We start from the raw sequence: 27,889 nt of genomic DNA, 5'->3' as shown, positions 1-27,889 counted from the left end.
GCTGTTGACTTAGCCCAGGACTGCAAAGTCAAATGCCACAGTGAATTGAGGCGGGTGGTTTTAAATGAGCGGCACCATCTGGGTGGAGATTTTGGCAAACAAAATCTCATGGCTCATAGAAGCTGTTGTTCAGCTTCAAATGTTGCCATGTATGGAGAGTAGGCTTAAAGGGTTGCCAGAGCTTCCAGTTTTTCAAGAAAAACAAGGAATCTGGACTTTTATATAAAATCTCTTGGATTTTAAATGTTGACAACTAATTAAAAAATTTAAAACTACTGTCTAGACTTTAAAAATAAGCCTGTCGGGTGGATAAAGTCCATGGGCCGCCAGTTTTTCCTCCTGTTCTGACTTTTGTCTCCCAATTGTTTTTCTGTTTTCATTGTTGAAAATGAGCTGAACATCTACTGGGCAGTTACATATATTTCATTTTGCCCCCAAAGCATTTAAAAAATGCTCTCATTACATGTAAGAGTATTTAAATTACAAGTAGGTGAAAAAGTCAAAACAGTCATAATATATTTAATTATAATGTATAACTGGATATGTATTATAACATAATTTGAGAAAAAAATGGAACCAGAATGAAATTATATATACACCTAAACATTTCAGTGGACCTTAAATTGGGCATTGAACCTCCTATTTTTAGCAACTTGCTTAATACCTCATCAGCTATAAAATTTGTAGAGTCCTTAAACTGTTTAACAGAGGCACAGCTCTTCCTGATGCAAAGATCAGAAGGATTACCTGATGGGTCGTCAAAGGAACACACTAAAGCATATGAGACGCAAGACCCTCTTGACAGTGTTAGTTGTGTAGGACTATGCTTGCTATTGCCTTTCATTTAAAGGCTATTAATATTGTACTAAAGTTTAGTTAGAAAATGAGATCGTGAGGAAAGTGGAACTGTAGGTATAAACTTTTGGTGAACTAACTTAAGCTGGTGGTGGGGCTTGATGGAGGGTAGGGGATGGGATAGTTAGGGAAAGAAGTTAAGAGCCCAGTCTCTGGAAGCAGAGGGCCTGGATTTGAATTCTAGCACCATCTCTTACAAGTGGTAGAACCTTAAGTAAGTTCCTTTATTTTTCTAAATCTCAGTTTCCACCTCTATAAAATGGAGCTGATTATATAATGGGGACACTCTCATAGGACAATTGTGTGGCTTAACTGGTTTAGTTTGAATATTGCACTCATTGCAATTCCTGGTACCCAGTCAGCATTCCATAAACGTGATGAATTAGAGAAAATGCTAGCAGTGGGAAGTTAATTGTCAAAATGATTAAATGTGGCCGTCTAGGATTTATTTACAGGATTTAAATGTTTTCATTTGTCACAGTGAAAATATTTATTCCACTGTATCCCTGGTCACCAAAAATTTAAGTACCTGTGTACAGAGTGTTTTGCAGGATTTTATAGGATGGCCTTGCTCTCAGGAAACTTGCATTTTGATTAACAAGATAAATATGCACAGCCAACACAAGACGGGGGCACCAAGGGCCACCCCAGCAAGGCTGTAGTCATTCAGAGAGGGGTTGCCACAGTGGGCTGATACCAAAGTAAGATTTCAAAAATGATGGCTAACTTCATTGTTTTCGAGATAGATTTTTAGTTTGACAATTTCAAACACTGTACAAGAATATTTTCAGTTATATAACAAAGTACGAAGATTTAACAACAGCAATTAGCCATGTTTTGCAATTTGTATTAATTAAACCTAATATTAAGGGTAATTTAGGTTGGACCATCCTCTGCATATTTTCTCAGTGCAGAGAGTGCTCTTAGCTGGCCTTCGGGTATACAGAGAGTTGGAGTTCTGTGTTGGTAGGTGTGGTGCTGGGCAGACTTGCACCCTGATAGAAAGCACAGGCCCTGGAGCAGAACCCCTGAGCTCCTCTGTTAGCAGCTCCTATGGCCTTTGGGAAGTTAAGTGGCCTCTCTATGCCTCAGTTTTGTCATCTATAAATTGGGGTATGATCGTACTAGGGTCTACTTCGTGAAGCATGTTGTAAAGATTACATAAGTATGTTTGAAGTCCTAAGAACAGTGTGTCTGGCAAAGAGTAAGCACACATGTGTTAGTTATTATCCTTGGTCCCTTTTGGAACAATCAGTTTTAAAATTTAAAGGACTGCTGTCTGGTCAAACTTGGGCATTTGGCCTGTTAGTTTCAGAACAGAATACAGCTGACAGTGCATGTGGGGATAGAAGCTCATAGCCTAAGATCCTCTGGACCTCATTAGCTTCATTAGCGTGACTGTGGGAAAGGAAGGGAGAGGAGGGGGCGGGGGTCCCTAGTTCAGACCCAGATATTGGAAGCTCAACCCCAGTCTCAGCTGCAGCTCACTTGCTCTGTGTGGTATATGGTAAGTTGTTCAGTCTTTTATGTGTATCTGTAAAACAGGCCTAACCCCTTATTCTTCATGTATACTGGATTTTCATCCACTTTCAAGCACTGGAGGGAGTTAATGTTTAGGAAATGTGTGGGCGAATGAATTATATTCTAAAATGCTATTAAAAATTGAGATGTAAATGTAACTACTAAATATTATCGATTTGATTTCAGATTTTTATTGGAATCCCAATATATGGTATAATATTCATCATAGGATAAAATTAAATTTTACCTTATTATCTCATAATAGCCTAATAAGGGCTTTCATCAGTTGCTCAATTCCAGCGTTTCCTGGAAATCATTAATACTGAACATAAAGACCCAGGAAGTGCATTCACCAGGTTTTCCCCCCTTTTCCATCAAAGAATTGACTTGAATCTCGGTGTGCTCATGAACCCTTGTTAATGAAGTTCAGTTCTTTGTGCTGGCAGCCATCTCTCCTACACTTTGTGGCTTCACACACATCTGGCTTAAGAGGCCTCCTTTTGGGGGGAGAGTTGCTCTGCTGCAAGGGATTATATAGGTAAAGCCATAAAAAATACATACCAGCCTTTAGAGCTGCACAGGACAAGGAGAGTCATCTTGCAGCAGAGCCAGACTCTCAGTCCACCTCTGTCTGAAAATGTGTGGATGCTGTCAGGACTTCTCTTTTGGAATTCATGTTTTCCTTAAAAGTATTTGCCCATTCTCACCCGTTGATTCTTCAAATGAAATTTAGAATTGTTTTGTCACTTCTTTAAAAACCCATTGGTGTTCTGAATGTGATTGCACTAAATATATAGATTAATTTTGAGAGAATTTACACTTTTACAATCTAAGAGCATGATGTGCCTCCTTTTTTTTTTTATTTTAAATGTGTCCCCTCACTCGTGTGTGTGCCTGCTTGCTCGCGCTCTCTCCCTGTCTCTGTCTCTGTCTCTGTCTCTCTCTCTCACCTCAGTAAGTGAAATCTTGTACTCTTATTTATATAGACTCTACATGTTTCCTGTTAAATTTATGTCTACATATTTTATATTTTATTTTTGATTGCTGTAGTGGATAGACTGTTCTTAAATTATATCTCGTAACTGGTATTACCTGATTATAGAAACGCTGTTGATGTTTGTATACTTATAAGTGGGCTTATGAAGCCCATTTACTGAATTGCCTGAACATGGAAACTGATGTCACCTGCATTTGTTTTGTTCATGAACATAGGAAAAATGAATATGAAGAACTTATATTTTTATTCTTTGTTAGGCTCTAAAATGCACCCTGGGTGCATTTTATTCACTGTTGTATCCCTTGCACCTATGACAGGATTTACTATGGTACATACTCGATAAATATTTGTGAAATATTTTTTAACTTTCTTAATTCTATTATTACAGAATTTTTCACTTGTTTCTCTTTTCTTAAGCAACTATATTGTCTCTGAATAATAATAATTTTGTCTCCGTTCTAGTATTTGTTTCTTTCATTTTAATTCTTTTCTTAGTATTTAGGCTAGAACTTCCAGTACGGTGTTCAGTGATACATACTATTGCAGGAATTCTTATGTGGGTCCTGAACTTAATGGGCGTACCTTTAGTGTTTTACTGTTGGGAATTTGAAAAAGAAATCGTTTTAATCGCATTAAAGATAGGTACTTCTACTCCTGGTTTATTTTGTTTTAAAATTAGGATAGAGTCAGTACATACATATTGAGATGATTATTTAATTGTCCAACTTTGACTTATGTGATAACTTACTTCTCTATATAGTCTAATTAAGTATTCTTGGATTACGAGAATAACCCCTATTCTGATATATTGCTGAATTTGCTATTTTTAATGATTTTATATTTATATTCATAAATTAGATTTTCTGTAGCATTTTTTGTTTGTTATTCTAGCCTAACATGGATTAAAATTTTTTTCCCACTTTTTTTGTGCTGTGATGGAATTTAAATTATGTTGATTTCTGAAAGTTTGGCAAAATTCACCTATAAAACTGACACCAGTGATAGCCTTTTTTTTTCTGTTGTTTAATACTCTGCATGTATTATAGGAAGAAAATTTGCACTGTAACAGATGACCAGTGAGTAGATCAGTCACCTGAGTTCCTGCTCTCCAGTGTAAAGCACTTACAAACCTTTTGGTTTGTGTCCTTCTAAACATTTTCCTATGGGTAGACACAGACACAGATATACATACATATGTATATAAATTACATAGGCTGTTTTATAAATATTGTTTTACATGTTATTTTGTAACATTTTGAACATCTTTCTACATCAGAATGAATCTGCTTATTTATGGGTTGCATAATATTTCATGTTATAAATATATAATAATTTAGTCAGTTCTCTGTTGATGAATGTTTAGATTGCTTCCATTCTTTACTATATAAAATATTGAGCAATCATTCCTATATAGACATCTTCACTTGATTATCTGATTTTTCCCCTATGTGGCAAAGTCCTACAAATGTAATCACTGGATCAAAAAGTAATAAGTATTTTTAAGTCCATGTTTTGTCAAATTGCCTTTCAGAAATGTTCAGTTTATGGTGTGTAAGAGTTTCATTTACTCTTAACTATCATAGATATATTTATGAAGAATTTCCTGCTGATAACTTAGCATGTGACCACAGGAGGGCTCATCTCCATGACTGGAATGGATGAGGAAACCTCCAGTCCTGTAGGCACTGATGTTAACCTGGTTAATCTAATTAACTGCATTGCCCTTAGGAACCTTGAGTATTAAGGGTAGACGTGGAGCTGGCATCCAGCCAAGCCTCAGAGTCCTAGAGACTGGCTGCCAATCTGCTCAAGGACTGTGAACCAACATTTATTGTGTCACCCTTGCCACCATCCCATCTTTGGGAATACTAGAAAAAAAAACCCAAAACCTTGGAGAAGCACTTTACAAATTGTTTTTTTTTTTTTGATCAAGTAAGATTTTTTATATAAGAAAAAAAATCCAAAGAGTACAAAAGTATATCAAACAGAGATTGAAATTTTCAGTCTCATTTTCCAGAAACAAATTACCTTTGGAAGTTGGTATCTACCATTCCAGGCTTTGATTGGTTGGTGCTTTTCTCTGCAGGAGCATAATTGGGGGCAGATGTCTTCTTATATCCCGTCCATTGATGGCACGGCAACTAAGATGGACTGGAAAGGGGCCCTGTTTACTTTCCCATGTTTAATTTCATGACACTTCTTTCACTAGTATGCTGTTTTACATGTTCTCGAGGTCAATAGGTCATAAGTGGCTGAGCTGGGATCTTGACACAAGGCCGTTTTGCTGATGTTTATTCTTCTTTTTCGAGGAGCAGACCTGTCTGTTTAAACCTGCATTAATATGGTAGACATTAGGCACATGTGGCAATTTAAATTTAAATTAATTAACAGTAAAGAAAAATTAAAAATTCAGTCCCTCAATTGCACTGTTTCAAATGCTCAGTAGGCACATATGGATAGTCACTACTAAAAAGCACAAAGACCAGATAGGTAACATTTGCACTGTCGTACATAGTTCTTTGACAAAGATGGAATCACTTGAATCTGAAAAATCATGAATATGGGGCTTTTTTTTGTTTGTTTTAAGCTCTATTTACTGGATTCTGATGTTCTAGATTTCAAAAGATAGTGTCGAGAAGCCTGCTTGTTCAAGGAGTGGGACAAACCTCCTAGGTCCAAAATTTTAAAATGAATTATCAGTCACCTGTTATGTTTTTAGCTCTGCTGGGAATGGGATACAGATGTTCTAGGAAATGCATTCACTGTGGTTTGGGTGGATCTGACCATGGAACATCCAGAAGAAGAATGTATTTCCCCTTTTATATTTTTTCCTGAAAAGTGAAAGTGATGTATTTCTTTTCCTTCTGTACGTATATAAAATTAGCAGAAGGAGAGAAGGGCAAATCTCTGCCAACACCCCAAGTTTTGATATGGCCCACAGCTGATACCTTTGAGAGGCCCCAGGTGCTTCTCTGACTGCTGTGTGTCCTTAGGTCCTTTGTTAGCTGCCTAGTGAGTAAAACTGGGGAAGGAAACTCATGTTGGGGCAGAGGTGATGTAGGTTGGCAATATATAATCGACTGTGGGGAGAGTAGACAAGAAGGAGGGGCTTGTGACCATGTCAGCTTTCATAACAAAGTTCGAACCTATAGCATCCAGTTGCTCATGAAGAACTTGGCTGTGAGTTGAGGAGCAGGGTTACCGATTCTCTGTGTCTGTGGAACACATGGAGACTGACAGCTCACTACTTTTGCCATGCAATTTTAGTAGGCATTCAATACATGAATGTGATATCTTCGTGTATTTAAACAAAGAACTGCCTCAGATTTCCTGGAAATCCATAGGATTGAACTGTTGATGTGGCCAGAAAGTAAGCTGGAATATTTTCCAGTGCTGCCAAAACTATTGAAAAACATATTGCTGTGTGATGTTTAAAACTCTTAGAATATTAGTAAAACTTGTGATATATAAAGATAGTAATATATAATATATATTAACTTCCACCACTTTTCTCCTTCACCAGATGAAGGATTGGACATCTCAGTTACTTATTGCCTGATGTAGATGTCTACATTTTATGACTTTTCTGTTAACCAGTTGGCCTTAATTTTATTCTTCAGTATCAGGCGCTGTTAAACTGGTGGATCAGACTAATTGTATAGGGAGGCAAGATCTTGGGCAGTAAACACGCTAATTCCTGAGTTTAAATTGGAAACTTTGATGGTTGCATTAACTTTCAGGCCAGCAGAAATTCTTAAATTGCTGCTTCAGGGCCCTGGATGGTAATTCGGGTGTGTTAGGAAATTACAGGGAATCACAGGAGTGTGAAATCATTAAGAGAGCCACAGTTGTATTTCCCACCTGCAGGTGGCAAGGCCAAAGGGAGCATTCACGCGATTGTAGCAGACTGAATGGGCTGCTTGGCTGCCTTATGAAGGAATTACTATTATCTCCCAGCACTTAGAAATAACAGATGTGGGGGGGTGGACTAAGCAAGCCTATAAAAGTAAATAAACTATAATTTCTTCAGGTAGAAAAATGCCGTCCTACCATGATTTGTCCAAAACATTTTCGTTTGTAGTAGTCTTGTGCCCGCAGCCATGCATCACTGGGGAGAAGAATGCTGTCCTCACGTGGATGTGGATGCTGGTGGATCACTTCCCCCAGGCTCTGTGAGAGGAGAATATACTTACCCACAGACAGCAATTCCCCACAAAATCCCTGCCCTTAAAAACGCTGGCTCTGGTTTTCTCTCTGAGTTCTCTTTAAAAAGGTTGGCATATTAGTCCCTGTACTTTGGCAGGTAGCATTGTCTTTTCTTTGGTTTCATACACTTATGAAGATTAATTTGGAGTCCAATTACAGCCGATGGCCAGATCTATTAGAACAGAGCAGTGCTGTTGATTGGGAAATGGAAAGCATTTGAGACAGTGTCTGGGAAATATATTAAATGCATCGAATGTCACTACTTTTTCTAATAGCCTAATTCAAATGACTTTTTCTTTCGCTGTTGCGTTAGGTTGTTCCAGATAGACTTCCAAGTCTAAGAGGAAGGAAACCGTATGGTAATGAACACTCAGACATCTTGATACACTTATCACTGGTATAAAAATTGGAAAACACTTAAAGGAAATCTTTAGTTTTTCATTCTGCAGAGAAAAAAGGAAAATAATTCACGTTTTGAATGTAGTGGTTCATTTAGCCCATAGGGACTTAATTTTATCTGAAGCAGTCTTAAAATACTTATTGTAAGCAAATGTCACCCTCAGTGTCTTTGTTCATGCCTTTCTACAGTTTCATTTCTTGAGATATCTTTTTGAAAATTGAGATATGATTTACATTACATAAAATTCACCATCTTAAAGTATACAGTTCAGTGGATTTTAGTATATTGACAGACTTGTACAACCATCACCACTGTCTAATTTCAGAATATCGTCATCATCCCAGAAAGCAGTTACTCTGTCTCTTCCTCCCTCCCAGCCCTGATAACCACCCATCTACTTTCCATGCTTATGGATTTCCCTGTTCTGGACTTTTCATATAAACGGAATCATACAAGATGTGGCCTTTTGTTTCTGCCTTTGTTCACTTACCATAATGTTTTTAAGGTCTGTTCATGTCATAGCATGTATTAGTACTTCACTTCTTTTTATGGTGACTAAAAAGAGGAAGAGAAAGAGCATTTTGAATACAGAGAAGGCTGGGAATGGACCTGTGCCAACAAGACTGGCACCTAGATTTTGATGGAGAGGGAGTGGTTCTAGGCACAGCAGGTGTCCGAAGCCTAATAATTGTGCAGGTGACATTCAACTATAAAAAGCTGCAGTATGGGACACAGGCTTTTGTGGTGTGGAGTGACCATGGTTGACTCTGACTTGGGAATAGAATTTTTCACTCCACTTGAGAAGCCGTGGCCAGACCTCCAGGGATGTCAGTGTGCAGGGGACCAGGCAGCTTCCCACTCTCCAACTCCTGTGTTGCATTCTCTTCAGAAAGGCACTTGGGCTTGAAAAAGGTTGCTTACCATCACTTTGGAAAAGTTTTAAAAAGCAGATGAAATTTCAGAAAAGGAGAACTGAGAAAGAAAAGCCCCTAGGGAGAATGATTAAGACTGAGTGTCTCAAAGAAAGTGGCAGTCCATGGACTGCCCGGACCTGGGGCAGGAATCAGTGTTGACCACGGCAGAGGCAGTGGGCAAGCCACAGAGCACAAGAGGAGGAAGAGGCCTCTGACCTCTGCTGAGAAAACAAGTCCAGACACTGAGAAAGAACAGAGTATTAGAAGTTGGTAGGGTCCAGCACCAGCGCCAAAGACTAATACTGGAAAATGGGCATTTCAAGAGGCAGTTTGCAGTCCCAGACTGTATATCATTATTTTCCACAAATTCATTACCTCTTCCGCCTCATGGGTCTCCTAGCTTTGAATTTCCTAACTTTATGATGAGTGAACTTTGTTTTAATGTTTATTAATGCCCTATTTACTTTCCCTTGGGTGAAGTTTTGGTAATAAGATTCAGTGCCTGTGCTATCGTGAGGCATTCCTATAGTAAACCAAGCCTAAGGAAAATGAATTTTATTCCTTTGGGGAACCATAACGACTTTAAAAAAGTTTATACTGTACCTTGCAATTTAGTAAACTCCTATTATAAAGGAAAACATATATAGCAAAATATTCTGCTTGTATTTAATATGATCCTAGTAAAATATAATTTAGGTAGACCCTTATAGTTTGTTATAACATTTCATAATGTTATATTTGAGATGTAATTGATACACAATAAGCTGTATATATTTAACATAAAATTTGATAAGTTTTGTCATTTATATACATCACCACCATCAAGATAATGGACATATTCCCATTACAACCCCAAGTTGCCTATTTCCCACTCTCCCAGCCCTTGGGCAAAAATTGGTCTGGTTCATGTTACTACAGACAAATTTGCATTTAGTAGAGTTTTACAACTAAGTGGGATTATGTCATATGTCCACTTTTGTCTTTTTTTCCACTCAGTAGAATTATTTTGAGATTCATTTGTATTGTCATGTCTACCAATAGTTAGCCTCGCTTTTTTCCTGAGACATATTGTATGGATATACCACGTTTTCTTTCATCCATTCACTTATTGGTAGATATTTGGATGGTTTCCAGTTTTTTAGCTACCACAAATAAAGTTGCTAAAAACATTCAGATGCTTTTTTTTCTCTTGAGTAAAATACCTAAGAGTAGAATGGCTGGAACACAAGGTAGGTGTATTTTTAATTTTTAAAGAAACTACCAAGCTGTTTTCCAGGTGGTTGTAACGTTTTACATTCTGAGTGGCAGTCTGTGACAGTTCTTATTGCTCTGCATCTTTGCCAGCACTTGATATGGTCAGTCCTTTTAATTTTTGTGATTTCGGTAGGTATGAAGTGGTATGTCATTGTGGTTTTACTTTGCTTTCCCTAATAACTAATGTAGAGTAGTTTTCCATGTGCTTATTTGCCATCTGCTTTTTAGTGGGGGGGTGCCCATCTTTTGCTCATTTTTCCCCCTTTGGATTCCTTGTTTTCTTACTGAGTTTTGTGAGTTCTTAATATTTTCTGGATATAAGTCCAGATATATGCTCTGTAAACGTTTTTTCTTTGTGTTTTGTCTTTTTATTTTCTAACAGTATCTTTTGAAAACCAGTTTTTAATTTCGATGAAATCCCTTTTATCAGTTTTTTTCTTTTATGGACTATGCAGTTGGTATCATAGTTAATAAATATTTGGCTAACCCAGGGTCACAGATTTTCTCCTGTTTTCTAGATCTAATATAAAACCTATAACTGTAAAACTTCTAGAAGAAAACATGGAAAATCTTTTGAGTTAATTTTTATAGATTGTATGAAGGTTAGATCAAAGTTGATTTTTTTATGTGTATGGCTGTCCAGTGGTTCCAGCATTATTTATTGAAAAGATTATCCTTTCTCCCCCTAATTGTCTTTACAGCTCTGTCAGTAATCCGCTCTGTGTGTGTGTGTGTAGTGTGTGTGTGTGTGTGTTTATTTCTGGCCTTTATAGTCCTTTGATCTGTTTATCTTGACATCAATGCTACAGTCTCGATTACTGTAACTTTTTAATAAGTCTTAAAATCAGATATTAACTGTCCAAACTTGTTCTTTTTAAAATTTGTTTTGGATCTTTCAACTCCTTGTATTTTCATATGAATTTTATATCAGCTTGTCAATTTCTCCAAAAGAGTCCTCTGAGATAAAGACTTCTATATAATCTGGATGCCTTTTATTTCTGGAGCCCTCTGAGATAAAGACTTCTATATAATCTGGATGCCTTTTATTTCTTTTTCTTGACTTATTGCACTGACTAGAACTTTTAATATATTGTGAATATAAGTGGTAAGAAAGGACATCTTTGTCTTATTCTTGATCTTGCAAAGGCATTCAGTCTTTTCCAGTATGATATGAGCTCTAGGTTTTTTGTAGTTCTCTTTATGAAGTGGAGAAAGTTCCCTTCTATTACTAGTTTGCTGAGAGTTTTTATGAGGACTAGACATGAGATTTTTTTTTTTCAGATGCTACTTCTGTGCGTACCTAGATAACCATGTTTTTATTTGTTTAAGTGGAGAACTACACATTTCTGCTCTGATCTTTAAATTTCCTTCTATGTATTTTGGGATTCATTTGCTCTTTTTTATTTTTAAAGGTAGCAACTGAGAATATTGATTTGAGACCTTTTTTTCCTCTTAATGTAGGTGTTTTGGTGGTATTAATTTTTAAGTACTACTTTAACGGCATTCCATATTTAACATGTGTTTTTATTATCATTCAATTCCTAATACTTTCTAATACCCCTTTTCATTATTTTCTTATGTGTTATTTAGAAATGTGCATTTTAGTTTGTACAATATTGGGGAGATTTCTTTAGATATCTTTCTGTTATTGATTCTTAATTCCGTTGTAGTTGGAGAACATACGTTGTATGAATATTTAAATTTTTTTTTTTTAGGTGAAGCAACCCTTGGTTGACCTCGCAGATTGCAAAGACCTTGTCAGCTTAGGATACCTTTTTTTTTTTTTTTTTTAATGATTACGCCCACAGCACCTGGTCTTCCTAGGTGGTCTCCCATCCAGGTACTAACCAGGCCTGACCCTGCTTAGCTTCCGAGATCAGATGTAATCAGGCTTGTTCAGGATGGTATGGCCATAGACAAGTATTTTAAAATTTGAGACTGGTTTTATAGCCCAGAATATGGTCTCTCTTGATAAATATTTTGTGTGTACTTGAAAATAATATTTATTTCATTGTCAAGAGAAGTTTCTATAAACGCCAGTTAGGTAAATTGGTTGTGTTGTTGAACATTTTTATATCTTTCATGCTTTTCTATCTATTTGTTCTACTAATTTTTGAGAAAAGGGTATTGAAATTTCTAAAGATAATTGTGGACTCGTCTATTTCTCCCTGTGGTTCTATTTTTTTTTGCTTCTTGTTCTGTTATTAGGTATATAAACATTTAAGAGTGCTGTCCTTTTGATAAATTAACCCTTTTAACATTATGATTTTTTTTATTCCTGATAATATTATTTACTTTAAAATTTACTTTGTTAACATATCCATTATAGTTTTCTTTTTACTGGTGTTACCATGGTGCATCTTTTCCTATCCTTTTACTTTTAAACCATTTTTTATCTTTATATTCGAAGTATTTCTTGAAAGCAGCAAATAGTTGGGTCTTTATATGTAATGCACCTTTTTCCCTTTGTTTCTTCAGACATTTTCCTTTCATGTCCCCACTTTTCTGTCCTCTCCTAGGACTCAAATTCTAGGTATGTTAAATAACTGGATATAGTCCCACGCATCACTGAGACTTTTCAGTTTTTCCAATTTTTTTGTCTTTCTCTGCTTCATTTTTGATAATTTCTCATGCTATGTCTTCTCATTCACTTATGGTTTCTTTTCACTTTCTCATCTGCTGTTATTTCAATCTGTTGTATTCTTCATTTTAGATATTGTACTTTTAATTTCTAGAAGTTCCATTTGGATCTTTTTCTACATTTCGTTCTCTTTTTATCATGTTTATGTTTTTTCCTACATTCTTAAGATTGTGGAACATAATTAGATAGTATTCTTTTTTTTTTTTTTTTAATCCTTGTCTGCTAATTCCCACATCCTTACGTTTTCTGGGTCTAATTTTATTGAGTTTTTTCCTGCTTGTAGATTATCTTTTCCTGTTTCTTTATTTGCCTAGTAGTTTTGGATTAGATGCCAGACATTGTGAATCTTCCATTGTTGGTTCCTGGGTTTTTTGGATTCCTTTAAATAGTGGTGGTCTTTGTTCTGTCATGCAACAGTTCACTTGGAATCAGTTTGATAATTTTTAGACTTGCTTTTAAATTAGAATAAGTTTAGAGTAGGCTTTACTGTGGTTACTTAAATTTCACTTATGATGGCTCAATGATTCATGTATTATCCTTTCTGACTGGTGGTAACATGAATATGTGTGAACTCTGGAAATCGTTCGGACTTTGCTTTCTGTGTTTCTTTCCCAAGCCTCATGGACTGTTACCATGCTCATTCATAGATCATTAAAGATTCAAGGATGGCCCTGTGCACATCTCTAGAACTTTCTCACTGTGCAGCTCTCTCCTTCCAGCGTTCCAACATGCAAATTTTAGCCTTCAGCCTCCATGACTTCCCATCTCTGTCCTTGCCATGTTTTGTAGAAACTGCTTTCAGGCAGTTGTCTGGGGCAGTTACAGGATTTACCTTATTTGTATCTCTTGTTGCCGCTTATCCAATGTCTTAAAACAATTGTTATATATATATATTTTATTTCCTAGTTGTTTCCCAGTATTTGTTTTCAGTAATGAGTATAAATTCAAACTCTGGTATAATCTATTAGGTTCTGAGTCATTTGTCTTTGTCATTTTAATTTTATATATAAAATATTATCAGGTATTATAAGGAAAGTATTTTTCAAAGGAAAGAGTATTTTATTTTATTTTTGTTAGATAGTATATAGAACAGGGGTCCTCAACCCCTGGGCCGCAGAGCAGTACAGATTCGAGGCCTGTTAGGAATGGGGCTACACAGCAGGAGGTGAATGGCGGCCAGGGAAGCTTCATCTGTGTTTATAGCCGCCCCCCAGCCCTAGCATCACCGCCTCAGCTCCACCTCAGATCATCAGCCATAAGATTCTCATAGGAGCACGGGTCCCAGGTGCCAGAAAGGTTGGGGACTGCTAGATAGAAGGTAGCAGTATTTTAAACTATTTTGTTTGTTAGATCCTGAACTATGTGTTTCAAATAATGAAATGTGTTAAAGATATCTCATACAGAGAATGATCTCATACATTTTTTGTGAAGTGGTTGCTTATACAAAATGATTTGCAGGCTTTCTGTGCTCATTAGTACTGCATTAGAAAAATAGGCATGTAAAATGAAAGAAAGAAAGTCAACTCTTATGTTTCTTATTTTTCTACTTGTTCTAAGTGTTGGTGGAGGGAAAGTTGATGTAATAGGCTGAAATGATATTTTGGATTCTCTGTGGTCTTAATTTAGCTCAGTTATCCCATCTTTTATAAATAACATTTTTTGTTAATTGTATTTTCTTATTTTTTGTATTCTTGATGATCTGGCATCTAGGGCTTTGCTGATCCTGGAGAGACTGTTTATCCCAGCTGGCTCATTCCAGAAACTAGCAAATAACTCTCCCGTTAGCATGCTTTTCATATGCAAACGAACCAGTCCAGAGCCATACCCTGCCAGCTACCTCCTTTAGAGCTCTCACAGGTTGAACCACTATTTTCTTGTCCTAATATCACCCCAGGGCCTGGTAACAGGCAACTAGGGGAATCCCTACACTCCAGAGCCCACTGAAATTGTTCAAACAAGCCAGTCCCATCTGAAAACAACAGTAAAGGCCCTTCCCCATGCTCTCTCACTCCCTGTGCCTCCTGACTGACCCTGGTACTTCTCTGTGTGGCCCCACATGATGTGACTTGGTCCTGCATGGTGTGGCATGTCCCTTCTCTTGAAAACTGTAGGCAGCAAACTGTCTTTCCAATGGCAGTTATCTCCATAATCATGAGGATGTTGGCCTCATGATTACCTGAATAAAAACAAATCTCTGGTACGTTTTAAAACATGTGAAAATTATATTCAAAAGTATTAAAATTCATTTCTTAGAATAATCAAGTCTCAAATGTATTAAAATAAAGTTAAGATTTTAGTAGAAAAAGAATAGGCTACTTATCTTAACCAATATCAGTTCTTTCAGTAATCTTGCTTTTGAGGTATTTTGGAAGAGAAGGAAAATAAGAGAGTAAAGGAAGGAAAAGATTTGAAAAGAAAGGGCAGGGTGATTTGATAAAACATTTTAAGTAGAATTAAAGCTTCCTGAGTCCTAATGATAAACAAAACCCAAAACCTATATTAAAGGGAAGCTCATTAAATATCGAACTCTGTGGGGCTCATTCCCTGTATGATTCCAGTACAAGTATTTGTACACCATACCTTTGAAAAACAGTGACATTGAGGCTTATATTACATGCACAACAGAGTGATCATTTGTTTCTTTATTTCTCTTTTCAGAGAACTGTATTAATTACTGATAACTCTTTGAATACCTTTTGAGTTGAAAAAAGGGAAATTATCAAAGAACTGAAGAATTTATTAGGGTTGTAAACTGCTAGTCTGTGGGTGGAAATCTGCCTGCAGCCGCATAGTTGATGATGTCCCACCTTCACCTCCACCATGACCTTCTTTGGGTTTGATTGCATTTTGTTTTGCATACTTGGTGATGTCTCACCTTCACCTCCACCATGACCTTCTTTGGGTTTGATTGCCTTTAGATAGGTTGAACTGTCTGCTTGGCCACAGTGCCTGCTAATCCCTGTTGCCCCGCACTCATGGCTTTCTGTGTTTCCCTCACCTGGCTGGTTGTTAATAACATTAGATTGTGGAACTTAGTGACAGATATCTTGGTAAAGAGATGCTGGTCCAGGTAAAAAGCACATCCCTAACCTTAACAAATAATTTAACCTAAGTTGGTTCCTTAAAAATATTCATCAGTCTTACATATAATCATTCTTACATTTTGTCAGTTCTATAACCTCCAAAGGAAGTCCGGAACATTTCACATTAGTGAATAAGCCTAAGCAGTCCACAATACTGCACAATCTGGAAGTTATTTATTGTTGTTTTAGCAATGTATTTTATGGCTTGGGGCTATAGATGCACTTTTTAAATTACATTTTATTTGGTCAGTTGTTCAGACTAATCTTTATTCTTTTTGTATTGTCAGTAGGCTACAATGGAGACATAGCCCATAACATCATGAAAAGGTAGATCAGTACACAGTTTTAAATTCTGAGTGTTGAAGGGATTTTAAGAAATAATGAAAAAAAGCCAACATTTACTGAAAATGTACAATGCTCCAGATACTAAGCTAAATACATTTATTTGCCCTTTTAATCCTCCCAAACAAGTTTATCAGTTAATAGCTACTCTGCTGTTCTTCTTATTAATATGAAGAAACTAATGTTCAGAAATATAAAATAATTTGTCCACATTGCCTGTCTAAAGGCAAAATTTGTCTTTGAAATGACACATTTATAAAGTTAACCATAGACTGATAACATAATGTTTGATCTTGTAAAAACATGCATGCCATTCAAAATGTGGCTTTTCTTTAGGACATTGCACTATGTAAGATGCCACTCGACTGACATATCACATAGGCAGCATGGCCAGCAGAAACTTTTAGGTGGCAATAAGCTTGTGCCTATATAAATCCTGCTGTCTTTCTTCTGATTGGACTCTGCCCCCAGGCTCCTATAGTTTATTCCCTCCAGCAGTGTGGGACCTCAAAACACTGTTCTTTTGTCTTCCTGTGATGGAGGGGCCAGCCTAACACCATATTAAACAAGGTGGGCTACCCGATGCCTCCAGCCCCCTCCTTCCTTGCTTCTTTAGCGTGCAGATATCTGACCTTTCTTTCATTCAAGTTACTCATGAAATTCCATCGCCTCTGTGAATCTGACCTAGTTGGATGAGAACAAGCAAATTCCCCATGCTCTCCTCCCGCCATCAGAGCATTCACTTCTCATTAATTGCTTCCCATGCAAGAGTGACTCTGCCCCTTCCTGTGTGTAGTGCAAGTTACATGATGCATGCCCCCCCAGGGACAGAGACAGGGGCCTTATCTGTTGTGGATATCATTATTATTTTAACACTGTCAGCATTTATTTCTATTATCCTGTCCCTAGCTACACTCTCAAACGAGATTACTTTATTAGCTGTCATCTTCATTCAAAGTACTGTGTCAGAATGTTATACGTAGGTATGAATGATACCTATGCTATTCTCTTTGCCCATCTATGCAGGCTATTTGGGAAATGTCTATGCCTATTTCCAAACCCAGAATAAATGATGTGTAACTCTCTGTACCATTTCCTCTTTCATCCAATTCCTGTCTTATTCACAAGTTCTGTAACTCTCTTACCTGCTTTCTTTAAGGAAAAAGGCAGTGTGTCCCTAGTTCCCAGCAGTCAGTGTGAAGGGGGTCTCATTTAATGTTGGAGTACAGTTAAATGCATATTGCATTGCACAGAGATGGTCCTCTCCATTTCCGTAGCTGCAGTTCGTTTACACATTTTCTCTTCCTTTGAGAGTTGGGTGAGAGGGCGCTTTCCTTCCTCACCCTTCATGGGGCTCTTTACTCATCACTGGATTGAGATAGGTTGAAAACTAGAATTTAGAATGCTAAGAAGGGAGTCTGTAACCGAGTAGTGCTAATCCAAGAGGGTTACAATGGCTGTCCTGGAAATTGATCTTTTCATAGGATGTATGGCTTTGAAAGTAAGGAATCCTTTGACTAAAAGGAAAACATTAATCTTTTGGAGTTTGAAACCATTTTTTCAGCTTTACCCGCATTCCAAAGACATGAGAAAAGAAACTGGACGTTTTGTAGTGTATAATGATCACAACAGGATTATAATAGCAGCATGGTAGGGATTTAAATTTGCACAAGTAATCAACAGTTTTTTCCCTTAACAGTTACCTTCAAATTCTCTGTCTTTGGACTATACATTTCTCCTTCAGTTTGGGGATCTAGTAAGTTTCAGATGGAATGGTGCTGGATTGCTCTGTAAAATAGTAATATTACCTACCTGTTATAAGATTGTTGGGAGAGTTAAATTAGTTAACATAGGTAAAGCTCTTTAGATCAATGCCTGGTAAATAGAAAGTATTTAATACATATATTCTTGTTACAATCTTTATTAAAAAAAAAGAATCAAAAACATTTCACGTGAAATGTATTATTTATAATGGACCCACCAAAGGCAGCTGAGGAATCATCATCAGAAGAAGGGAAACATCACCTCTTGATTTTGAGTGGAAACAGTGATTACTTGTTATCGTTGTTTCACAGCTTTAAGTGAGGATGATTTTTGGATATACCTAAATCAAAAAGTCTACTGAATATTTTAGGCAAAGTTATTACCAGAGAGCACTTCCTTTATGTACTGCAAATCTAAAGGTTTATAATACCTATAAAAAGAGCTTAGATTAATCCAAAATTTATCTACCAAGTGACTTGAAGTAGACAAATTACATACCTGTTTTATTCTTTTCATGTTTACACTAGTCAGGTTTTTAATAAATTGGTTTAAGCTTTTTGAGAATTATTGAGCAAAATTCTTGCATAGTTTATTAAATTTTGCATTAATGGAACTTACTGTTATTTTATTATTATAACAATGCAAATTTGCTTTGTATATGAATAGAAACAAGTATTTTTCTTTGATGTCAGTAAGGAGTAAAGGTGCTACAAAGCCTCTCCTTACCTCCCATACTTATCTTGGAGCAATCACTGTGAAATTTGAACATTTTCAGCATTGACAGTATTCAGTGTGCTATGCTTGCATCTTCACTACTTCAGGTTTACTAGCTGGTCAGCTATTATTCTGTGGTTATGCAGGAGAGACCTGGTTTAACAGAAATCATGCAGTGGGCAGGACCAAATTCAATGAGAATTGAGCATATTACCCAGAGTGCTACTATGGAGTTTTCTCTAGACACTACTATTGCTTTTCTTAGACAGACTTTATTATTGTGTTGGTGGTTAACACAGGAATGACTGGGGACGTTTTGTCAGCCTAATAGCACTGTGGCAAGAATCCGGAGGCCTCGTTGCCAAGCCTGGTTTTGCCACTAGCCTGCTATGGATTTAGCGTGGTCTCTTAATAACTCTGGGCCTCAGGTTATGTGTCTGTAATAAATAAGGAGTTTGAGGTAGAGACAGGATCTTGAAGGCCTTTTGCAACTCTGGGATTCTAATTTTCTGTCTTTTTAGCTCTAACATTTTTTTTTTGAAATATGACAAGCTTTTTTCAACACTGATCATATTTGATGTTAAACTGTCCAGGAAATTCTGAAACAGAGGGGAAGTCACACAACTGGTATGTATGCTCAACAGTGCTATTGAGCCTGACTCTGGGTATCATTCTTCTGTTTGAGCAAGCATCAGGATGCTTCTGAAACACAAGTCTGAAAATTCGAGGGCTGTCAGTTCTGTTCCTTGAGTCTTATGATGGTAGCATCGTGGCCAAGTTGATGATGCATTAGACGCACCTTTCTTTGCTTTGACACTTATTGAATAGAAAGGAAGATGATTTCCTGTTAATTGGAATTCTCTGAAACCATTTGGCATGTTGTTGAGCTAAACAAATGAGGAAGAAAAAAAGACAAAATACCTGTTCCAGAGAGGTGGAAACCTAGTTACAGTGCCTCTTTCATTGAAACCCAACTGAATCCTGTCTCTATGATATTACCATTTGCTGGTATGAGATGTGAGCAAAGACTAAAACGACTTTTCAAGGTCGCGTATAAACGAAGGTGATAAGGAAATGAAACAGTTTTCATTGCGGAGTTTCAAAGACATATTAAATCTTTTTCTGGAAGAAAGCATTATGTTTTGTGCTGAACATTCAGTTAAGTGAGATACAATGTTGTATCAGATATTGGGACCAGATTTTTGAGTTTGATGGGAATAGAGAATTAAATATTTTTGACACTGAGGGATAACACTTTAATTGGTTGTTTCTTCAACAGTGGGCATTTATTGGGGGAGGATAAATTCCAAGAGTCAAGTTGGGTTTTAAGGGAAGGACTGTGCCACACCAGATAATAAGCTAGGTCCCTGGTGTAAGAGTTCATTGCAGTTGTTACTTAGTTCTGTCTCATTTCCAGCCAGCTGTATTCGATTTACTTAGTTTTGATAGCCACAGCATTTATTATCTGTTCAAACACAGGCAGATTAAATGCCTTAAGAGGATTACTTAACAAAGCAGTCACACATGAACTATGCTCAGATTTTGTTTTTTTTTTCTTTTTAAGAAAGAAAAGAAGGCCTGCTGCTGGGTTTAGGTGTGCAGGGATTCATTGTTGGGAGACAGACCCTTGAAGCAGTTTCTAATTCTGGCTCCTCCCCTGCAAATGCGCACACTGCAAGGCATATTCCTCTGGAAAGGGCAAAGGGGAGACGGTGCCATTCCTCCATGGAGCTCTCTCATCTTATTCACACCAGCTTTTGGATATTGCCTTAAAAACCCTCAATGATTTTCAAAGCATACAGATTGGTTTTTGTTTGTTTGTTTGTTTGTTTTTTTAAATATCGTGTACATGGAAATAACAATAAACACCCAGAAATGATTTTGTTGAGAGACAGCAGGGAATAATTAGGGGTTCTTGAACTTTGATGCACATCAGAAGCATCTCAAGAACTTGTCAAAATACACCTGGCCCTTTACCTCCAGGGATGGGCCTTGCCGAGAGCACACCAGACAGGCTGGGGGTGTCTCCCAGAGCAGCGTCTTAGGAGCCTGCCTCACCTAACCTCGCCTCCGCATTGTCAGCAGTGGTTTCCATCTAGTAGGCTTAATGGAGATGATACTCTTCGGAACTCAACATGATACAACTGTATTGAAGTGTATGATTTTGTCCATGATCTAACTTAAAAATAGTTTGTTATGTTTATTAAAACTTCTATAGTGAATTATAGAGAATTATTCATTTTGATAGGGCTCTTAAATATATACTTATTATTTCTCTGCTTTCCCCATTAGAAGTGTTTTTCATGTTTTCCCAGTCTCAATTTTGTCTTTTAGTTTGAGTCACTAGCACAGCATCTAATATTTTGTTTTTGTTCATTATTTATTAATGGGCTTCTTAGATATTTATCTATGAATTATTAAGCAATAGATGGAATGAAACAAATGTTGCATTTTAGTAGTCAAGTAACACATTTCCGATAGCATGGTAAATTGAATTTGGAAAACACTAAGTTAAATGCATATATAAGTTAAATGCATACTGGCTCTTTGGTATTGAAATTTGATAAATAACTTAAAGAAAATTTTATAAAATCTAAAACTTAATTAAATTTTTGTCTGCAATATTAATTTTTCTTCATTTCCTTAGTGTTCTAAGTTAATCATTTGAAAATAAAATATAATAAACTTAAGAATCCATTGGAATAAAGGCATACTACAAATATACTTAGTGTCTTTTTTGTATGCCATTTATATTTTTGTTATAAAATGACTAAAAGTTGAGAAATAGGAAAGAGAATTTCTTATAAAATATTCTGTGTGCTGTTCTTATTTTTATATTGGATTTGACATATGCAGGGAAAGTTCTTTGAAAGTGCAATTTAAAAGGTTTCTTTATGTTCTTCTTTGTTTTGTAAAATTGTTAGGTCATGTTTTACCCCAATGGAACTTTTAGAATAACATCACAAAAACTTCTTAAATACGACTGAATATATTTTTTGCTTTGAATCAACCCAACTTTGTGCATATTTTTCACATTATTAAGTGGGAGAGAGAAATACAAAATACAGATATTATGCAATTTCAGCCTTCCCAAGAAACTTTTTAATAGGGAATTGGATGTATTTGAGCTTTGCCTTTTTATGCACTCATGGTTATGCTAATGACCATCAATATCCCTTTTGGCAGGTAGCTTGAATGAGTGTGGTGAGGAGCAGAGCTCTTTGTGGTGTAAAGGCAGAGTCTCAGCCCAGAATCAATGCCATTCCCCTGGCCTGCATCAGTAGACTTGCTTTGTGTCACTTTGACTGATCCTTGGGGTAGAGTGAAGAATACTGAAAAAGCTTATTGAGGAAACTGAAATGTAACTTTTCTTTGAGATCATTCAGAGCTCTTGGATCTGATGACTTTTCGAGATAACCCCTTTAAGCTTCTTTCCCTCAAACTGAATGTAAAAAAATCAAAGGTTGGTGGTAGAAAGGGCTTTGGAGTTCTTCTTTGCAGCCTCCTCTCTGCAAGGAAGCCTTTCCTCTGGAGGCGAGGGGCTCATTCCAACAGTGGATTGAGAACAAGTTGGGCTTTTCATAAATAGGTTGACCATCTAGATAATAACGTTTTAGATGAACAGTGAAGTAAACTATAAGGCCTTGAGACTAATTTATCTTGTATAACTTGTAAACTGGCTCTGAAGGTGTTTGTGAAAGGTGAGTACAAACATATCTTTAACAAGAGCCAAATGATTAAAATAAATGAATGAAGATGATTCTTCTAAAGGCTGATTATGTTCATTCAGCGTTCGTATTTTATAGATGTGCCTTAAACAACATATATTGGGGTAAAGATAGAGGATATAAATCTTGTCCTCACAGTGCTTTTAATCTTATCTAAAGAATGCAGATTTTTTTCAAATTAAAAGTTGTTCTATAACCTCTTTTTTTATACATTGCAGATGTTTCCAGTGACAACATAGTATTTTTCGTAGCTGCCTAGTATTATTTTATAAATGTAATCTTATTGTACCAAGACCCCATTTATTGATTGTTCCAGTTTCTACCTGTTATTTTCCATCCTTTTTTCCCCTAGCCATGAGAACATTGCAGTGACTGTCCCTGTATATACATATTTTTATGCAAGTTAACTGGTTCTTTTGTGAAAAGTATTTAGCGAAAAATAAGTGCAGTGTATGAACATAAAATATTTCAAATAGCATGGAGATTAGGGGAAAAGGCTGCCTTCTGTTTCCTCATTCCCTCCCTTGAGATAACTGCTTCTAAGCATTTTCATATTTCTCTGTACAAATGTTTTTAAGACATGAGAAAGCAGATATTGAAATAACCAGGATGTGGAATGGGTGGACAGTAGGGTGCAGATGAGCCCGGAAGTGTAGCCATATGCCTCATGAGGAAGATTTACTGGAACAAATGGCTGCTGGTGTGGATTTCAGAGGTGGAATTTAAATGTTATAACGTGATTTCCTAGATGGTATAGTGACAGCCCTCTAGTATGAAGGGACAGAAACAAATCAAGAAAGAATCAGTGCAGAGAAGATGTGAGCAGGTGTGACCTGTTGCAGGTAGGGAAAGATGTAGTTCCGTGAAATGAGAAATTACCTTTGTAGGGAACTGAGGCATTTGGTGATGAGTTTAGAGCTAACCGACACATGGGTATGAGCTTAATAGAATCGTTTATAATTGCTGACAAAGGAGCATCATTTCAGGAAGGGAACCTGATGAGAACATTACAGCGTGTAGTTTAAACCAGATATGATGAGGGTTTTTTGTTTTTTGTTTTTTTTTTAATACGGAAGAGTCAGGGTAAAGAGGTACATCTGTAAGAAATAAAGTACAGGAAGTGGTGGGGAGAGGGGTTGTTTTACACCAGATGGGGTAAGACTTGGCCACATGAAGGTAGAATTTTTTCTGCGGGTAGTTTCTTCCAAGAGTTTAAGACAAAAACCAGATTGCAGGGAATTCAAGAGGGAATCGGAGAATAGGATTCTGAACCAAGGTGGCTTTTATGAACAAAGATATAGGAAATATGGAAGAGCTTACTGCACACAGAATTTACATGCAAATCTCTTAGTGTGTTTCTTTAAAAGTATAGTGAAGCCCCCAGCTCTTTTGGGCCTGATATTTGCTCCCCAGCCCCACCCCCCATTCCCTACAGTTGGAGCAATAGACTTCCCTTCCTTTAGCTCACCTAAACTCACCTTCCAGGACTATGACCTGGGGTGAGGTATTGGTGGTGGCCCTGTCTCAGCTGCTGTCATCCCTCTTTGTCCCAGCCAGGGGCTTTAGACTTGCACTTTAGAGTGACTGGCACTGTTGCTGACCTGTGGTGTGGTCCCTGTTGACCTCGGACTTCTGTCTTGCTTCCAGAGTCACTTCTCAGTTTCTGAATTTGAATTCTGGTTTAGCTCCCACTGAAGAACACTGCCATGACAATCTGCCTTACTCCTCCTGCTGGGCCTCTCTGTCCTGAGGGGCTAGGGTCAGCTGCTGGGGGATTATTCATTTTAAGGATGGGTAATGAGTCTCTCAAACAATACTGGGAAGCATCCGAGGCTGCACACTGGGGATAATAAAACTTAACCTCACAAAGTCACCATCAGGATGAATAGGATGACTGGGGCCTGATGCACAAAGGATACTCAGTAAATAATAGCGGCCACCTTCTTGCGCTAAGTCTACTTTAGGACTGTGTGCTAATTCTTGCATCTGGGGGACCTGAACTGTCACTAGAGGTGGCTGTAGCCTGTGTGGCCTACACTGCCCTCCTGACTGAACCCCATGCCTGCTGACCCTACTCCAGACCTTTGCTTCCATGCCCTCTTTCATCCCCACATCTCTGGCCCCCACCTTCTTTGGTAACCCTGTATCAGGCCTCAGCTCCCTCTCCTGGCTGGAAAATGGTGAAAGGCCACCCTGACCAGTGAGTACCAACAGTTTGTGTCCTGGAGTTGAGACAGTTAGTTGAAGCCGAGTCTGAGATTTTGAGAGATGGAAGATAAACTTATCAGTTTAAAATAGCTAATTTTAAATACTGTTTATGTTTTATTATAGTCATGTCCTCTTAGGATTTTGATGTAGATACTATTTTATTGTTCATATTATCTGATGAACATGTTACTTTATTCAAATATAACTTTATTCAAAAACATTGATTTCTGCTTTTTTGAATTGCTACTATTATGATGGGTGCAGGAGGTATTCAGAAATTAATATTCACAATAACAAGAGCTCACATCTATCTAGCACATTCTCTGTGCTGGGTACTCTTCTAGACACGTTCATACATGTTCACTCATTAATCCTCAGTAACAACTCTATGAGTAGGTACTCATGTTTAAGATTAAGGGAAAAAGAGGCCCAGAGAGCTCAAGATCACACAGCCATATTAAGTAGCAGAGCCAAGCTGTGAACACAGGCTGGGCCTTAGCGTCTGTGCTCTCAGTTCTTACTACTTACGTGTTCTTACAGTAGCAGCTTCACCTGGGCACTGGTTAGACGTGCAGTGTCTCAGGCTCCATCCCTGTAGAATCTGGATGTGTATTTTAATTCTATTCCCAGGTGATTTGAATACATGGTCAAGTTTGAGAAGAAGTGCTTTAACCATTCTGCCTTATGATTTCCCTAGCCATGAGAACTTCATAATGGGAGAATAGTGTAATGAGGGAAATAAATGGACATATAAACATTTGTAACTCATATAGTTAGTACTCACTGCCCTTCTTACATTTGGGTACAGCTTAGCGTGAATGTGAATTTAGTGCTTCAGGCTTTTCAGAACCCTTACAAAACACTGTCATGGCACACACTTTTGTCTTTCTCTGTGTGTGTGTGTGCACACACGCACATGGTCACACATCCACATCCACTCACATTTGACTTTTTGTGATATTTAGTAACTTTGGAGAAGATATGGGAACATCATTAGCACAGGGCAGAGTCACATTTCATGCTTTTTGCATCTTGTTTTCCTTTCACAGTGAGACCCTCCCCAAAGTTTGTGCTCCCTGGGAAGTTGCAGCCCTGCTGGCCCCTGCCAATTTCCCACTGCCACATGGAAATTGCCCTGACAGGCTGGTCCTTGCCTCCCCCTCTCTCCATTCCAGTAAATAAATTTCTTTCTTGTTACATAAGTAATTATAATCCAAATGTAATCACATAATAGACATAGAAGGAGCAGCCAACTGGCATCAGGGGGATTGGGCCAACTTAAAGGACAGGATGGAGGGAGATTTCGATAGGCAGAGAAGGACATGTGGGAAAAGGGGGACTAGGGAGTGAAAAAGCCTGCTGGTCTGAAAGAAAAGTTGCTTGTTGGAGGAAGGGAGGGACAGGTGTGTGGAGATGGGTGTAGCCTGAAGTATGGCCAGTGTGTGGGCAGAAATGGGAAATGAGGGTGATCAGCTTTGGGCTTTATTTACTATAATATAGATAGAGAATTTTGCTATGTGGCAGCTGGTCTGCTAAGGGCTTTACGTGTATTTCATCTGCAAAAATACCCTTTGAGATAGGCATCATTATCTTCATTTTGCAGATGAGGAAAGTGTCAGCAGAGGTTAGGCAACTTGCCCCAAGACACACAGCTAGTCATAGTGCCTGGATCTGTCTCTCCTGAGAATCTGGGCCAGTCCCCCTAACTGGGACCAGCAATTCAGCAAGCACTTTAAAAGTCATCACAAATATGATGCTAATGTGTAAAATAAATACAGGGGACACCAATACAAAATACATTTTATATATTTTTTTGATTCTGAGTCATTTTAATAGGTTAGTTTCCAGCAGTCCAGTGGTGAAGTACATATGTCCTGGGTTTGTATGCGAGGATTGGGGTTCAGGCATTCACTGACACTGCAACATGGCCTGTCTTTGATGGAGTTTGCTTTACCTAGGTAATTTGGGGGCTTCCTTAAAATGGGGAATCTTAAGAAGAAGAAAACACATGATTCCTAGAGCTAGAAAGGAAGTTTGTTCTTTAAAACCTTTTCTGACATAATAGAAGTTCTGCTGTTTTGGTCGATGTGTGATACTATCATGTTTTAAGTGCAGTTTTTTCTCTTGGTAGGTAGAGTAGTAGCATATTTTATTTGCCTTGGAGTTCCTAGGAACTCTGTTTTTCTAAACACATCAGATTTACTAAAGGTTTACTGTTTTATTTAGTTTCTACTGTTTCTCCCTTCATGCGGATCAACTAGCAGCGAGGTTATTCTCTTGGTGATGTGTCTACTTCAGTATTTGGTCTTCTCTCTTCTACATCAGTTAACTTTTCTTCTCATATTTATTCTGTGAACTGCTCCAGGATTCTTGACCGTCCTTTGCACTGACAGCAGCAAGGCATGCTAGCATTTTCTGTTTGGAACCAAGAAACACATGTAATTCAGGAAGTGTGGCAACCATATAAGTGCTGGGAAAATTAGTTAGAGGATGTAGACTTGAGCAATTCTCTTAACTGCAGCAGACCTCAGTTTCCTCATTTATAAATGAGGAGGTGTAGGTCTGGAGCCTTTAGATGAGGAGTTTAAGAATCCCTAAGTGAGGTCTAAAGTTCACGTACTTAGGAAATTTCACCACCAGTTCTTGGCTGTCTTTATATGTAATAGATTTTAACACTCCTGTAAATTTAACTGTAATATCCATTTTTCCCATTTATAATTTATTAATAGCTTTAATGAATTGTGAATGACAGTTTAATTAGATCATCCATGTATAATTAGGACAACCATTTTTTTTTCCCTAAGAGGATCTATTTTTCATTTTCTGAGTATGCAGTTTACCTCTAACCTAGCATTTTCCAAAGTAAGAAAGGTTTTTCTAAATTCTTAATAAACACAAAGATCATTTTACACTTTCTTGAAAAGCCACATGAATAAAATGCAGAGAGCAGTTTTGGCTGAGGTTTTGCATATAATCATAATCCAGACAAACATGACCTAAGGCAGTAAATTTAGTTTAGTGGTAACAAAACTGTGGAATTCAAGAAAATCTGTTTTCTGTTTACTACTTATTTTTCTACTTTTTGTGTAAAGCAACTTAACAGCCACTTCCTATCTGTTCTGAGTGCTAACTTTTCAAAGCTGGCAAGTAGTCTTTCCTTATAAAGTGTTCTTATCTCTTTTGTGAAGGTGCCACATTAAACATGTAAAAGAAAATCAACCTTATCTGATGGATGGTCTCCAATTAATAGTGGAGGAACCAT

The 27,889-nt window shown here is 37.4% G+C and overlaps 1 protein-coding gene and 1 pseudogene across 1 annotated transcript in view; one reads left to right on the top strand and one right to left on the bottom strand.

Moving 5' to 3' along the window:
- The window catches only part of LOC120588271 (guanine nucleotide-binding protein G(q) subunit alpha), a 270,517-nt gene that overhangs the window by 47,958 nt on the left and 194,670 nt on the right, over positions 1-27,889 (top strand). The gene's annotated exons all lie outside the window — the stretch shown is intronic.
- Positions 11,947-12,065, bottom strand: LOC120600089 (uncharacterized; annotated as a pseudogene).

This window comes from Pteropus medius, unplaced genomic scaffold (genome assembly GCF_902729225.1).
Source record: "Pteropus medius unplaced genomic scaffold, Ma_sr-lr_union100, whole genome shotgun sequence".
NCBI lineage: Eukaryota > Metazoa > Chordata > Mammalia > Chiroptera > Pteropodidae > Pteropus > Pteropus medius.
The sequence above is the reverse complement of the archived record's forward strand: the minus strand, read 5'-3'. Positions and strand labels throughout refer to the sequence as shown.